The sequence below is a fragment of the Electrona antarctica genome, assembly GCF_951216825.1.
Source record: "Electrona antarctica genome assembly, chromosome: 5".
Classification (NCBI taxonomy): Eukaryota; Metazoa; Chordata; class Actinopteri; order Myctophiformes; family Myctophidae; genus Electrona; species Electrona antarctica.
This window is the reverse complement of record NC_136810.1, coordinates 25,228,267-25,245,859: the sequence shown is the minus strand read 5'-3', so window position 1 is coordinate 25,245,859 and position 17,593 is coordinate 25,228,267. Positions and strand designations below refer to the sequence as shown.

At 44.1% G+C, this 17,593-nt stretch overlaps 1 protein-coding gene across 2 annotated transcripts in view; it reads left to right on the top strand.

The window, feature by feature from the left end:
- The window catches only part of LOC306923096 (calcium-independent phospholipase A2-gamma-like), a 39,956-nt gene that overhangs the window by 13,421 nt on the left and 8,942 nt on the right, over nucleotides 1-17,593 (top strand). The gene's annotated exons all lie outside the window — the stretch shown is intronic.

Sequence of the window (17,593 nt, the reverse complement as noted above, 5' to 3'; positions counted from 1 at the left end):
CAACTCAATCAACTTTAATGACCGTCAGACAGGAGTTTTCATGTAACGCACGTTAAGACTTCGGTGATACTGATTAGTAACTAGTATTATTGTATTATTGCCCACGTTAAGCTAAGGTGTCGAAAGCTTGCCATCATCCGCAACGGTTACTAAACTATTTGGATTGGCATTGGACAGTCGCTTTTGGAGTGGGGTTTAGTGAAGGGCTAATTCTGTTGATCCAGAAAGCAAAGTACTACTGTTTGTTTGAGGGTGCCTTTTGTTGTGACGTTATTCTTCTGTACCTGTCTATGCCCTGTATCTGTAACTTTTACTGCTGTGCTGTCTCTGGCGCCTGAATTTACCCTGCGTCTGCGGGATCAATAAAAGCTATCCATCCATCCAATATACTGGAGCACAAGACATATGGCTAATTAATGGTGCGTTTATATAGCATTTATTTATCCACAAAGTGCATTTCACACACCCCAACGGCAGAGGCAGCCATGCAAGGCACCTGCTCATCGATTCGGGAGCAGTTAGGGGGTTCAGTGTTTTGCTCAAGGACACTTCAACATGCAGCCATGAGGAGCTTGTTTTCCAAGCAGCCACTATAGCTCCTAAACCCTGCCAGACCCCATGCTGAATAGTGACTAGCTACAGTCTCTCTGAATTCAATCATTCAATTATGACATTAAAAGGAATTATGGTGTCACAGCTTAAGAGGAGTTAGCACACACATTCTAAAGGCAGGAGGCCCATTCTGTATACCTTCTGGTTCTTTTGCAAGGGGAAGGATTACAACACACATCCGGTCTCATTTAACAGACACATGCTAAGGAGACCCGTCCATATTTACATTCTATTTAAAAGGCCTTGTATGTTTTTCTGTTGTTCATTCAAACCGGTGGCAGAGTAGCAGAATGATAATTTTGTTGTAAATGTGGGTAGTACCAGAGCGTGCTCGCTCCCTCTTATTATTGTGGGTGTCACTCACTTTGGAGAAGTAGTTAGTCCAGTATGAGGGTACTGATGGCATGCACTGCCCCTTTGACTCTCTTAAATAGTTACCAAACCATTTTTATTTGCATAACCCCGTCTTCTACCCTGAGCCATCGCAGACTAGAAAGGTGTGTTGGAATTTGGTGGTTCATGGGCTTTAGGCAGAGAAGTTGTCGAATCATTTTGTTTTGAGAGGTCTGAAGCTTAGTTTTTAGTGACAAGATGACTGGAGACACTGCTGAAGGGCTCGTCCAAGGACGACCTAGAGAGAGAGTAGCAGAATGCTGAATGTACAGTAGGCAATACAATATACATAGTTATTACACGGCTTGGTTGAATGCTTGATTCTGATCACTGAATTCAGCTGTGTGTTATTTCTGGATAATGACCGATAACTGGATAATGACTGGATAACAGGCCGCTGTCTAATCAAAGGCTCAGAGCACCTGGTTCTTGCGCTGCTTGAATATTATTTTGTATCCGACATGACAGCCATCTAAACATATAATTTGTAACTTCATGTTGTTCATCCAAAGTAACAGCCTTTTCAACTCATGTCTCTCCACGCAATGCTCTGGCACTCCACCAGGGGGGTGCGCCTCACACTTTGAAAGCCCCGCCTGGTCTCTAAATGATTGCAGGTTGGTATTGGTATTGTGACATTAAGTCACAATGCTACTGTTAAAGGCTACATTACAGTAGTGATTACATTTTCTGAACTTGTTCGATTGTTCTGGCCGGATGAAATGAACAGTCTTTATCTATGTCACCAAATGTTCTTCTGAAAGCACTGACAATCATCCCCAAAATATCCTCACATTATCGATGGCTAGATATTTTGATTCAGTCAGCATGACCCATGCCAGCAGTTACTGTTGAGGGTGTTTGTCTGGCCTGTCCTGAAGTGGATGAAAAATATTCTCAAATGTCAACATGGAGGATATTTCCTCTCAGTCAGCGTTCATTTCCAGGCAGTTGCATTTTGACAGGAGTATGAGTGAAGTATGAGTGAAGTGATGGAGTAAATCAGAGTGAGTCAGAGTGACTGCACTTAACTCCATCACCATTTCAGGTATGCATTAGCCAACACACAGTAACACACCCTCCCTCCACCATGTTTACCAATCAATAGAAAAGCTTTATGCACATTAAGGTGCTCAGTCATTTGCAAAGGAAGCCATCAGACACATGCAAGAGATGAAGTTCTTTCACTCATGATGTTTCAGTGCGCGTAGCCTGGCTTTGCCTCCTCATGTCAAGCTGTCAGTATCTCCTTGATTTGATGTGGCAAACGCAGATGTAGAGTACGCGCCCTGAAGATATCTACGTGAACACACGCACACACACACCCAGATAAATGTCTGTCTTTGCATCAAACACGGTCCCACTCCCATCACACCTGTGTTCTTCCCACACTGTAATTGGTAGCTGGGTACGGAGAGTTGGTGAATGGGAAGCGCACGTGCCGTGAGCAGGAGGGTAAAGAATGAAAGGGACTGGCTGATCAAAACCCATCTGCAGTGGGAGGTTTCCCAAGGTCTCATCCTACTTGGAGATGCATGCGCTAGTCAGTCTCTCATCAAATATCAATACCAGAGACTGACTGCCACAGTTATGTCTGTCACCCTCAGGAAAGAAAAGACAATCTAATTATGAATCTGTATTTCAAAGCTCTATGAGCTAGTAGCCACAAGCCGGCCCAGGAACCCTGAGGAATGTGGAACACCATCAACTGTAATGTATGTGGATTCAGTTAAAATATTAGTTTTACTTATAGCTGTGAATAGTTGAGCATGCGTCATTTTAAGGCATCATTACTTTATTATAGAGAGTTGATGCTTGTTTTAAAAACACGGTGGCTTCTTTTCCACATTATCATAATTCCCCATAATAATGGTTTGGGGAGGAGTGTGAATCACATTGAGTGATAGAATCGGCCTGGTGTCTCTACTTCAAGTATGTGTGTAATGTTATTAGAAATATCCAAAACATAAATCATTATATACCATGCATCTAATATTTCTTTATTAGGAATATATGGCCATATTATTGGGCTTGTTTAGGGAGGTGTTTTTTGGCTTATTTCTCTCGCAAGATTTGGCTTGCTTTTGACTGGTTTTTATATGGAGGTGGGTTGGCTTATTTCTCTGACGAGAGTTGGCAACACTGATGGAGAATGGTCTAGGATGCCCGGAGTGTTGGCCAGGGTGTTGTAGAGAAGGAAGGAAGGAAGGGACAGACTGTGTTAGCTGATCTAAATGTGCAGGAAGGGGTGTATGTAGGGGTGGATCATGGATCTGGGCAACAACTGGAAGCCAGTGAAGGGAGCGCAGAAGAGGGGAAACGTAGAGAGTTTTAGACCAGGCTGTGTGCCGCAGAATTCTGCGTCAGTTGAAGGGGGTTGAGACTGACCAGCAAGGAAGGAGTTGCAATAGTAAAACAAAATGATGATAATAATGATGTTATAGTTGCTGTACTGAAACCTTTGAGCTTACTGAGATGGGTAAGGAGCTGGACAGACTCCTTGTTGAGGAAGGATAACTTATGACAAGTGTCTGTCGACATCATCAACTGACAAAATGTACTTGACAGACACTGTCAACTCCTATTTTCTAAATGGCTTTGGTCCGCAGCAAACGGCAGACATCACAATCACAACATGCCCATATATGAAGACTGGTGCACAGAGCATGTTACAAATGTAACATGCTCTGTTCAGTGGTGTGGACATGTGAGGCATGCAGTGTTGATTTCGTCGACTAAAACTAAGACGAAAAATGTTCGTCAACTACCTTTTTTCACTGACTAAAACTAAATAAAAACTAAGCTATGATGACTATTGATGACTATTTGTTGACAATTTCGTCAACAAATAAAAACTAGACTAAAATGTTAGGAAGGGACTAGTGAACAGGAGATCCAGTATAAGTCATTTTACAATTAGTTGCATGCTGAAAATAGCTGATCTACAAGCTCACAACGCGTCACGCTGCGACGTGTTGTGGGCTTGTAGATCAGCTATTTTCAGCAAGTGTAAAAACAGTCATTACGACGGCATCAAGGCCCGCCAAAATACATTTTGTTCGAATAAATCAACTGTAGATTTAGTCGACCAAAATCTTATGATATTTAGTCGACTAACACTAAAACATTACAGGTGACTAAAATGTGACTAAAACTAAATTAAAACTATTCAAGAGACTATGACTAAAACTAAAATCTAAATTTGCTGCCAAAAACAACACTGAAGGCATGCCTTCCCTGTGGATCTCTGTCATGTATGTTGATACCATGTTATTGGTGACAACAGAGGTGTGGATGGATTGGACACAAGGACACACAAATGCTCTTTTAGACAGCTCACCCCTTTTGGCTCCATTAATATATAAACTTTATTACAGGCTCGTGGCCCACAAGGTAAGACAGTACATCACATATACGAGAATAAAAATAAATAAAATACAGTACATTTACCCAGCACCACAGGTTACTACTCTAGGAGAGGCACTCATGCCAGTGTCCTCTGATGGTAGTTGTACCTGACAGAACTACGGCCCGGGTCTGTCATCTGTCCAATGAGTCCATTCAGTGAGCGATCCAGCCTGCTCATGAATTTGAACGTCAGGTTCCTCAACAGAGCCATGAAGGTAGTGAGACCCAACGAACAGAAAAGCCCACTGGCTCTAGTGTCATTATAGGCTACTTGCAGCTTGCGTAAGCTCTCCTTATACTTCACCCACAGTGGAGCTGTATAGAGAGGGGTGTAATAAGCACTAAACAGGTTTACCTTAACATCCATAGTACAATGGTGAAATTTACGGACCAACATGTTGGCTTGTACATATAGCATTCTCCTCTGTCTAAACATGTCCTCATCATCCTCTAAGGTATCCGTTATGATGTGCCCAAGATATTTTGTAATCTTGGACACACCCATAATTTGACCAGACAGATGAAAGGCAGGAAACCTAAGTTCCAGATCTTCTTTAGTTCTACATATAAGTACCATGCTCTTATTAGCATTATAATGAATATCAAAGTCAATACCGTAATTTGAACATATATTGAGTAGCTGTTGGAACCCACTGCTACTAGGGGAAAGTATTGCAAAGTCATCCGTGTACATAAAATGATTAATTAGGGTATCACCATCCTGTTCTGCGCCCCCTCAGCTGCATTGACAGGCCATATATATATCGAAGAGGGCTGGGGATAAAATCCCCCCCTGCCTGACAGCATTACCCAACCGAAAAGGGGTGGATAATGTGCTCCCCCATTTTACCTGCATTTCCTGGTTAGCATACCAGTAAACAAGAATGCGTATTAAACAGCTTGGCACACCCCTAAGCTTGAGCTTATTAAAACGCTTGTAGTGATGGATTCTATCAAAAGCTCTCGACGCATCAATAAAACCAACCAGCGTTCTATAGGTCTCCACTGCTTCTTTCAGAGCATAAATACAGAAGTCTGTACTATGTTTGGGCTTGAAGCCAAACTGATTGTCAATGAGACCATTTCTTCAATTGTCTGTGATGTATCAAAATAGAGCTTTATATATTTTTTATAAAGATTTCTTTTTCATGGAATCCTTTATAATGATCATACTATGGAGGCTGGAATTAAATCAAATAATGTGTTTAACAAAAATGAGTCTCTTGTAAACTCTTATCTTGTAAACACTTTCATAATGCAATTAAAGGACTGGCCAGCTTCAGTAAGTCCATCAGCCTTGTGCCTTATTCTGTTGGCTGCTTGTGCTACTGAAACGAGGCGCCAGGACAGCAGAACATGCTGTCTGTGTGATGACAGTATTCCCTAGTGAGGGAGTCATCTTGCCATTTTCCACGGGCGCCCACTGGGTACTGAGCTTTACTCCCGGGCTCCACACAATCCCCCTTTTGTATGCCGAGTGCAAGAGAGCAGTCGTGCCCATGTGCTGAACGAATGCCGGAATTCTCAAGCAGTGTTGTGAAGAAAGTTCCGATTGTCCATTAATGCCTCTAGGATTCTGCAGGCTGAAATGCAAATCTTTTTTTTTTTAAAGTGCCAGAATTTTTCATATTCATACTGCGGGGCAATTGCAGAAAGCGTGACTCCTGTGCAGGGCCTTTTGAAACGGCACAGCCATGGCATAATCACAGCCAACGCTTAGTTGCCACCATTGCCTTGGAGAAGGAGAATTTGATGCGAGGGAGCCCTGCGGTAGAGGAGAGATGGCCAATTGGCCGGCAGGACTCCATGCGGGGCAGGGCGGGAGGGAGGAGGACCATGCTCAACATTAAAGACATGTCCGTTATCTCTGCTCCAAGGACCACAGAAGAGGAAGACTCCATGCGGGGCAGGGCGGGAGGGAGGAGGACCATGCTCAACATTAAAGACATGTCCGTTATCTCTGCTCCAAGGACCACAGAAGAGGAAGACTTGACAAAGGAGCATGTCGGGCATGCATGGAATGGTGAGGAGGGCCCGATTCTCTCCATTTGGTTGCTATGGCGTCTCCCAAGGCGTCGGGAAGGAATGGGAGCGTGTTTATGCTTCATGCCCACCTCATGCCCGCCAGCCTTTTGACAGTAGGCCTGGGATCACTGCCCCCTACCACCCCCTAAGTGCCAGTTCTGAGATCCCCAACATAGGCAGAATGCAGCCTGTCATTTCAACACTTCCAGACAACACTTAACTCTCTCTCTGTCACTCATGTAAATGAGATAGAGCAAGAAACATATGTGACTGTCAGTTCTTAAGGCATGCATTTAATTAGAGACATGTGGTACATTTTCAGAGAGGAAAAGTAGCCGACATTATTCTTGTATTTGATTTATTTTCATTTAGATAGCCAATTATATTCCCAAATGTTTTGCACAATTTAATCGCTATATGGCAATGCATCCTCCCCACACATTTCTGTGTTGCCACTGCTATAGTATTCTACCCCCCCCCCCCCCTCCCCCCCCATCCCATCCCAGCCCAAAGGAGTCCCAGCCCGTAGTAGGAGTCCCAGCCCATAGGAGTCACTAGTGCACTGCAGCGGCAAAGATCACCCTTCCCGCCCGGTGTCCCTTAATTCCCAGAACACGGCCAGTTGTGTTTTATAGAAACTCGTCCAAGCCGATTGCACCATGGTGGCTTTGTACGAGAAATTACTAACTTTCCCAGTAAATCTCAGTATTTAATACTCCCATCGACCATCGCACGGTCGCGTTGCTTGCCGACTAGAACTGATAACTGTTAACTTTTGTTTTAGATCAGTTCTTGTCTGAAGTCGACACATCATGCAAATGATGCATAACTGCCGCCGCTGTGAATCGCATATTTCCTACCTCCTCTTTTCCCTCTCTCTTGGCATCGAGAGGCAGTCTTATTGGTCATAAACTAAGCGCATGCAGCATTGCAGTGGCGCAGGGAGGAGGCTGGATTTCAGCAGTCTCCTCATCATCAGGGCCAGCTCCTCCTGTGTTAAACCCTGAGATCAGAGCCCTGGGGCTGTTGCACTGCAGCTAGGTGCTCAGTTCTGTTCAGCCCTGCTGCAGCAGACGGCTCCCTATGCCCAGAATGACGTACAAGGTACAATAGGAACTCACTGTCTCTAGTACACACATTTTCTGACATTTCCTTCCACTCGCTACTCCCTTTTTTCTCCTGTCGCATGCACGCGCACACACACACACACACACACACACTTGATTGCATGGGCACACTTCTTTAGGGATTAGGCCAGTCCACTGATTACATTGACGGACTGACTGTGTGAACCCCTCCATGGCTTTAATTTCCCTGTTCCTCTGCCCCCCCTTAGCCCCATCACAGTGCTGCCTTCCCTGTTCCTCTGCCCCCCCTTAGCCCCATCACAGTGCTGCCTTCCCTGTTCCTCTGCCCCCCCTTAGCCCCATCACAGTGCTGCCTTACAAAGAACCCACTGCACGGAACAGACCCCCTCACTGCAGCGGCTCCAAATGAGATTTATTGGAATAAATCACTACGTTACAACTTGACAGATGCAATGGCAGCTTCTTTTTTTTCTTTTTTACATACAATTCGATTAATATGCTAGTGGGTGTATCGTGCCATGTCTACTGAGCACAGAGGACACTAGTTTCCCATTGGCCCATTACTTTGCTTATCATGACCGACAGCAAATATGCTTTTCGAATATGAGGTAGCCAAATGTGACCGTCAAGCCTTGAGAGGATCGAGGGAAGAGCCGCCCGCCCGTTCCTATCGGTACAAGAACCGCTGTGCACTCCAATCTCATGGGGGGGTCACAGGGGGACGAGAGATGATTCACTGTTTCAATATTGGGTGCCGTCCGGCGTTTGGGGAAAAGGTAACGCTGCACGATGGCTCTCAATTACTTTTCCTTCCCTGAGGGCATAGTTGACACTCTCTCTATCCCACGCACATGGGTCCCTCCACCATTCATAGCCCGGGAACGCGACTTGAACCTCACAGTGACCCTATGAGGCCTGCAAAGTCAGAGGCCAATGACGAGGACCGGTCTGTGTAATTACATAATGTGGCATGGAGACCTCTGTCTTGACCTGGCCATTCCTCTCTCCGATGGCACTCATCACACTAATGTCATTGTCATTCTCGTCCTTGATGATGACAATGAAAACCTTTAATATGCATTAGATATTATCTAGGCAATTGATTTGTTTCAGTGAGCGGATTTATTTTCCGGATTACACGGACAATGATTTAATGGCAGCACATTTGATTATGCGAACAACGGAGATTGAGTTTGATGATTATTGATGAGTGTTGTCAGTGTGTATACACACACACACACACACACACACACACACAGGACTGTCAGGAGAGAATGAAACGTGAGCTGAATCACCTATATTCTAGGTCCTATATACAGGATGATCACTGCAGAACATGATGAGACTGCTCTACAACAGAGCCCACATTGTGACAGGCAGAATCAGATGGCTATGACTGACTTACGTAACCCCTCTCCAATTAAACATTTCTCTGAAAGACCGCTCATTGCCAGAGGCTTGTGCTAAATCAGAGACAGACAGAGCTCAGCGGCGCGCCCCCTCAGCCCAACTCTGTCAGAGAAGAAGAGCTCCTAATGACTGCAGAGGGCCGGCAGGAGCTGCGGCGTGAATGCCCCCTTCCAGGGCCTTTCAGACCAGAGCAAGCATTCTGTTGTGGCCACTCATTGTGGTCCTCACACAACAAGCATTGGCAGCATTGGAGCATAGGGAGAGAGCATAGGGAGAGAGAGGCATGCACTCAGAATGAAGAGGAGGAAGCTAGCAGTCCTTGCTAATTGGAACTGAAGTACACTGGGGAGTGAGAAAAACATCAGTGATACTTAGATAGTAGCGCTTTCCTGTTCAAATCAGCACTCTCCCTCTAAGACAGCATACCATTACAATAGATAGACCACCAAAACGACGGGAGACAAATCAAGTACTAAATTAAGTAGACCATTAAACAAGCCTTGTCTTAATTGTATCCGTTCACCGTGGTGTCTTGGAAGACGCCATCGTTCGACGAAACATACAATTGGCGTCAACATGTGTTACGTGGTAGCGGCCGCCATACTTCTGGGCTTTTTTACATTGAGCGACTATCCGGTGTGCTTGTATACGTTCTTTTTTTAAACTGACCTCACAATGGTGCAGACTTGCTCAGTAAATAAGTGCCACAGCAGGTCACGTCGAGGGAATGAGCCAGAAAACGGAATTAGATTTTCAGCTTTCCAGCATGGAGACAGCATCAAGGAACCCAGATTGACGCAGAATGGCATGGATCTCGGCTGTACGGCGCACGGGCGCAGATACATAACGTTCAACAAAGTATCTAAGCACAGCCGTGTTTGTTCACGACATTTTCCTTGTCCTTGTAAAGTATTTGGGCCCAACGTTCTTTCTATCCATCCTGCTGTTGGTTCACTATGTTGTCGCCAAGAACGAGCTCAATATTTACAAAAACATACCACCGTCACTCTATTCTGAGTGATGTGGGCTAGGGTTTAAAGCCCACAAGAATGGCGCCGCTAGCTTTTCAGACGCAGCCCCCCTCTTGGTGACGTACACGTTTTTACACCCTATAGGTCTGGAGTGAAGCTGTCATTTGTATAAATCAAAGCCCAATTGATATATCGGTTTGTCTATTATTTGACATCAATATCGGCAGTTCTGCAGCAGTTTGTAATCTTTTACAATTTTTGCGCACTGGCTGGCACAGCCATGAAGCCTACAAAGAGTTGTGTGGCGTTTCCCGTAACGTTTTGATGATTATGGTCAAAGACAGCCAATGAGATGCTTTTCCCATGCTCCTCAATTGCTCCCCCTGCTCTGGATGGGCGGAACATCTACGGTCACGAGATTTGATGGGTCACGATATTTGGTGCAACACCACAAAACTTAAGAGCTCCGGTGACGTCCGGTCACGGAGTTTGATAGGTCACAACATTCGACGCAACACAATTTTTGCCTATGGGATTTCCACACAAAATGACTGGGTTTATTTGTGAATCAACCATTAGTTGCCTGAAGGGGAGATGTATAACTGGAGGAGAACCAAGGTCTGAGGTATCGATGACCAAGCTATGCTTGGTAAACTATATCAAAATCCAGTATCTGTTCACTGTCAGCTTTTAGATTTGAGAAATAGGCAAACGGGCAAAAGACGCACACAACCAAAACTTACTAGGCTGTGTTCTGGACCAGTAACAGTAGGCTAAATACAAATAAAAGGTCTGAAGAAGAGCCTGGTCGGCTCTGAAGTAAACATACCGGTACGTTTGGGAGCATATTGGTGCGCAGACTCTTTTTATTCTTACAGTGTTTAGATTCCTGTCAGATGGACTCAATGGAGAAGGCGGAGGACTTTTTGACCCCTGAGACACGCTACCGTTTGGCAGTCGGATAGAGGCGTTTAAGTAAGGGCTGCATTACTGCTCTAAGTCCCCATGAAGGGAAGTGACCTTTGCCCTGAGTCACGCTGAGTGTTTGACGGGCAGCTTGCATAAGGCCTTTTTCTGTGTGCAGATCTCATTTGCACAGTTTGCCCCTTAAGTACATCATTGTTTCCAACTTAACTTCTCTTCCCTACTGCCCTACCCTCAAGAAACGCCGCCTGTGAGAATGTGGCGGCGGGCCAAGATTGGACCTCACGAGTGCCCTGAAAAGGGGCGAGGCCCAGCCGCAGCGTGGGTCCGAGTTCTGGTGTGTGCCAAATGGCTCTCATTATGGGACGAGCCTGGTACCGTCTCCCTCAAGGAAACCTGTTTGTCCCTGACAGCTATAGATGGACATGATGAATGCAACGACCATTTGAATAATGTGTCCTGCCAAGAGTACCACTGTGCATGTCACACTCAACAAAAAACTACTAGTATTCCAGTAGCACTATGGAGCCACTTTTAAACCAGACTTTTGCTTCAAAGCTCCATCTCTGGGCCTGGGCCAGAGATGGCCGTGGCGTCAGCGGTCCAGGCACCCTGGCTGGTAACCCAGTCTGGCAGTGTGCCGCGGGTTCGACTCCCGATCCCGACGGCCTTTACTGCATGTCTTCCCCAATCTCTCTCCCCATTTCCTGTCAGCCTACTGTCTGTCCCTCCATAAAAAATATAAAATAAAGGCGAAAGCCACAAAAAAAAAGAGACAAGTTGTAGCATTCTATTCTCAAGCCGAGTGTGTACTTGGCTGCTAGTACTAAATGCCCCCCCCCCCCTCCAAAATAGGATTTTAGTAAGCCCCATTGGAAGATCACCAGCACCAAAAATATGCAGCCTTTGTGCCCAAGTAACAGAAGCTGTTATTTGTCTATTAACAAACCAATCTCTAGGATTGTAGCCAATCACCTGCTCCTTGGTTTGTTTATGGTTTATGGCATTCTACGTTAAGAAAGTTAAGAAAACTAGTTGTGAGCTTTGGTTTAGGTTTAGATTTTTTTTTAATAGATACTTGTCAGATAAGGTAACGGGTAAGGTAGGTTACGGACTCATTTCCTTAATTCCTTCATTGTTGTGCATACTGTAGTAAGAACACAGACATCATGCATGCTTACTTACTGTCATGCATAGTCACCCTCCAAAGGCCCATTTTGATCAGAGAAAAATCAAGTCTTCCCCTAGCTATGTATTGGTATGAACCCACCCTCTACTGGGACCAGGCATTTGCCATAAATGCCGCAGCGTTTAGAAAATCGAGCTGCTCGCAGTGGTGTGAGTGATAAAGAAAGTGCTTAGCTGTTTTATCTCCAACTGTGCTCGTCTGATGTTGCCTTTAGTGTTAGTCCCTTCTAATTCTCCTTCAGGGGTAAGGCAAGGCCAGGCACTTTCCCCACTCTTATTCTGTGATTCATTCCTTGGTCTGCCAGACACCCTACTAGTGCATTAATGACGTCCTTCGGACGAAAACAGCCAGCTCAGCAGTTCTACCAGGCTCTGTTGTAGAGTGAGACAGCTTGTGCGACTCCCATCTTGATTTAAATCGGAAACACCCTCTGCAACGCAAAGCACGTTTATTTGTATAGCAAATTTTGTGGTTTACACAAAACATCAAGAGCATTATTAAGAAACATTATAAAAGGTCATTCAACTAATTAAAGATAGCAGAAAATACAAATAAGCTCAAATAAAATGGATAAAAATACAAATTATGTAGCACAAGTCTTAAACTTTTGATATGAATTAACAGAGTTCTAGCAGAGCTGCAGTTTTCTGGGATTATTGTTCCAGATAAGTGTTGAATACATGCTGCTTCTCCATGTTTAGTGTTTTCTCTTGGGACAGAAAGTAAAATGGTAAATGGTGCATGTATAATATAGCACCTTTATCCAAAGCGCTTTGCTTTACATTGATTGTGCATTCCATTCACACACACATTCATATACCAATGACGGAGGAAACCATGCAAGGCACCAACCTGCTCATTAGGGGTTCAGCGTCTTGCTCAAGGACACTTCGCCACTAACTGCGGGAGTAGACCTGTCCCAGATGATCTGACAGTTCTCCCTCTTTTATTTATATTTTTTAATAATATTTTTGACATTGTTTTCCTCCCAATTTATACACCAAATCCCAAATCCTCACCTGTCAGTGAGGCCCCCATCAGGAGGACACAGTGAGTGTGGATGAAGTGAACACCAGGGTTGCCAAGTCTGCTTATTTCCTGCAACTTTTGGCTTGTTACTTGCGCAAGCAGAGCGCGCAAGTACTAGTTTCGCCAAACGATGCGTATGCACCGTCCCAGCAAATGACGTAATGACAACTGACTACTGAGCTAGCTATATCAGATATACCCTGATGTAATTTGCTGGGACGGTGCATACGCATCAAGAGTAACCACAGTATACCGCTAATCAACTTACAAATTACATATACATATACATACATATACATTACCTCTAATCTTCCCGACACTAAAACATATCGTCATTACGTCACCATCAAAAAACAATTACATTCTGGCATTGGGTCCTTTAATCCACATCTTTATTACGTCATCATTGAGAGTTAGCAAATTACGTAATGACTACTGACTACTGAGCCTAGCTATATCAGTTATACCCTGACGTCATTTGGTGGGACGGTGCATACGCATCAAAAGTAACCACAGTATACCGCTAATCAACTTACAAATTACATATACATATACATAGAGGCATTTCCTTTAATCCACCGACACTGATCGAGATATACGTCACCATCGAAGGCATTGGGTCCTTTAATCCACATCTTTATTACGATATACTTCATAATACTACGTTTTTACGTGCAAAAAGTAGGTACGTAGCAAATAGCTAAACCTAATAATTCAATATTTCAATCGTTCTTTCAAAGAGAAGCTGAGATTTGACAGTTTGTAGCGGTCGACAGTACTTGCGCGCTCTGCTTGCGCACTAGTAGGCCATTTATGGCCTACTAGTGTGCAACAAGCAAGTAGGCTTTTATTTATTTTTCTAGAGTTGTGGGTTGCGGTTTTTGGGCTTGTTTTGAAAATTGAACAAGTCAACATTTCTTTGATGTGTATACTATAAAATAGTAAAAATACCCATATTGTAGGTTTGGGGGAGTGTGAATCATATTGAGAGACAGAATCGGTCTGGTGTCTCTACTTATTTAACCCTGGCTAAAGTATGTGTGTAAATAGTATAATTAATAAATGACCAAAACATAATCCTTCATTATTATATTTGACACAAAATGCCCCCTCCTCTCACCAAGGTGCACAGGAGACGGCATCCGCGGATGGACCCAAAAACGTCCTCGGGTCCCGATGGCCTTGACCCTTGTGCTTTGAGATTAGCCGCAGCAGTTATTGCTAAGCCCATAACTGAAATTTTCAGTCTTTCACTAATTTCTCAAAACTTACCTGTGGAGTGTGGAGTGGAAACAAGCTTACGTTTCTACTCTCCTTAAGGCAGGTGACCCTCTTGACGTAAATAACAATAGGCCAATCTCAAATCTTTCTGCCTTAGCAAAAATACTTCAAGTCCAAGTATCAGTGCAGGTAAATCACTTTCTTGATTTGCATATGATCTTAAACCCCATGCAGTCAGGCTTCAGATCCAAGCATAGCACGGTCACAGCATGCCTTACTCTATCAAGGCTGCCTGGGATAAGTCCTATGTCTGCGCCGCCCTGTTTATTGTCCCTCAGGATTCGATATTAAGTCCCCTACTCTTTCTTCTGTATGTAAACAATATCTGTAGTCAATCAAAGCACTCTCTAGGTATCAGATGTATGCAGATGATACGGTTCTGTACACCTGTGCGCCGACGCTTGATGTGGCTGTAGAAAAAAATGTCCTTTGATTTCATCTCCCTGCAGCATGAATTAATAAAGAGCAAATTATTGTTAAAGGTATATTCAGTGATTTGACTTAATTCAAATATCACTTATTTTTTCTTTTTTTCTGGATAATCCTCCCTACTATAGAGTGTGCTGACCATATAAGGAGTTCCTCCCTGTCCCCAGTGAGCCCCTGGTGTCAAAAAACCCTAGTTTCAGTTTTGGTGGCGGGTGGCAAAACCTTCTTCCAATCAGGATGAGTGGGGCCTTCCTCCAATCATGATCGAGTGGGGTGCACATGCTGTTGGCCTGTTGCACTTCCCCCCACTGTAGAGTGTGCATGTGCACATTTTGTTACCGGGGCGGACTGGGTGGTTTTCCAAATCACCCAAATCACTGAATGCTCCTTTAAACGGCAATAAAACTAAAGCTATGTTGTTCACTCCACGAGCTATTTCAGCTCCAGTGACCATCTCCACTCTCGATGGAACTCCCATCGAGTTGGTGGAGCGCTACAAATACCTTGGTTTTTGGTTGGATAAACACCTTAATTTCAAATTTCATATTGATTCCTTGTGCAAAAAGCTTAAATTCACTCTGGGGTTCTTCTACAGATTGAAGGCTTGTTTTGCTTGTTCAGCTCGCAAAAAACTGGTCATTGGTCTCTTTCTGTCCCAATTGGATTATGGTGATACCATTTATAGGTTTGCCTGCTCCTCCACTGTGGCCCCTGTACCATGCTGCATTGAGATTCATTAACTCACCTTTCAGAACACATCACTGCACGTTGTATGCTGCAGTCGGTTGGTTCTCATTGACATCTCGCAGGCGGCAACATTGGCATATTTTCATTTATAAAGCCATTCTGGGTGATCTGCCGTCTTACATTTCCTCCAAATTCGACTTGGTCCAAAATGGTCTCAACCTCAGGTCAACGACATGTACTAGCATTTGTTCATGCCTATATATTTATTATTTTACGTAAATAATAAATATTTTGTATATGGTGTATATTGCCCTGATACTAAACGATTATATTAGGACTTTGGTCATCTGTTGTATTTATTGTACTTTGAGATGTATTATGTATGTTTTATTTGCTGTTCCAAAATGTGACATTTACGATGTAGTATTGAAGTGTAATTTTATTTCTGCCTCTTGGCCAGTTCTCACGCAGTCTCAATGTGTTTTTAAATAAAGGTTATTTAACCTTTATTTAACCAGCTGCGTGAAAAGAGGAGTTAACGGGCAATTATGGGCATTGCTTTAGTTTAGCGGGCATATACAGTAATATACGGTAATATACAGGTGTGGTGGTACTATTCGGGAGTTTATGGGAGTTTGTTGGAAAGTTTAACGGCAGTTTCCTGTAATATACACATCCGTATTCCAAGCTTTTTGCGCATTGCAGTAAAAACACATACATGGGGAAAGCTCCATATATGGTGCCCAGGTCTCGTGACATCGCACGCGACCTCGCCCGTGTCTTACTGGTGATAAATGCATCTAATATTTTTTTATTAGGGATATATGGCCATATTATATTGGGCTTGTTTTGGCTTGTTTTTCGAGGGGAGATTTGGCTTTATTTATCTCGCAAGAGTTGGCTTGTTTTTGGAGGTAAGTAGCCTTGCCGAGCCATGAGGCCCATAGGTCAGGAGCCTATCTCCTGTTTCTGTAGCGTGAGGCAGCTTGATGTACAAGTACACCCCCTGGACATGACGCTAGTATGTCGCAGGGACTTACCCCCAATCCAACCCTTGATGCTGAGTGTCAAGCAGGGAGGCACTGGTCCCATTTTGGAGTCTTTGGTATGACACGGCCGGGGATCGAACCCCGACCTCCTAGTCTCAGGGCGGACACTCTAACCACAAGGCCACTGAGCTGACACTGGTGGTGAACACCAGTGATCCCCGCTAACAGGGTCCATGCTTGCCTGTAGTTGTCACTGGTGCAGTGACAATGCTCGTATCAAGCCGAAGGCATTCAAACCCCTAGTCTCTGCAGAGGTGGACAGGAACTTTAGCCCTGCGCCACCCGAGCGCCTGACCTGAAGTTCTGGATAGTTTATAATGTAGTATAATGCCAGAAATCGATTTTGGCCCTAATTTTGGCTTCATAGACCCACTGTGGTATTTTTAAATCAATTGTTTGACAGACAAGAAGGCAGTGTAAAGAAAGTTCTGTTAACTCAAATTATATATCTTCCACTTCCTAAAAGAGAAGAAGGAATGCTGCCTTTTAACTATGAAGTACGTTATAAATGATTCATTCAGCACGTTAATGCCTGGCAGATAATTTACTCCAACCTTAAAATAGCTCTCCTCCTGAAGTGTTCCTTTTAATCAACGTTTTTCTTTTCTTTTTTTTCCCTTTTTTTCCACACACTATTCATTTGGAGCTGCAGTATTAGTGTGACATTTATTTCCTTTGGCTACGAACTTTGTCATGTGTCCTGAAATCCCTCAATGTCAAATCTGTCAATCATAATGAATTGCATTTTTTTATAGCGCTTTTCCAAGTGCTCAAAGCACTTTACAATGGTTCATTCATTCATACATTGGGAGGTGAAGCGGCGAACAGTCGACGCCAGCGTCCTCACTTCCCACATTCACACACCAATGGTGGCAAGCTCACACCGACCAACTCATTGGAGGCAGTGTAGGGTTCAGTGTCTTGCCCAAGGACACTTCGACATGTGGACAGGAGGAGCCAGGATTCGAACCGCTGACCCAGGGATCATTGGACGACCTGCTCTACCTCCTGAGCCACAGCCGCCTTATATCTGATTGGGCAATAGCACTAAGATCAAAAGACCACAGCTCATTCAGTGATCAATGTGTATTCCATTTC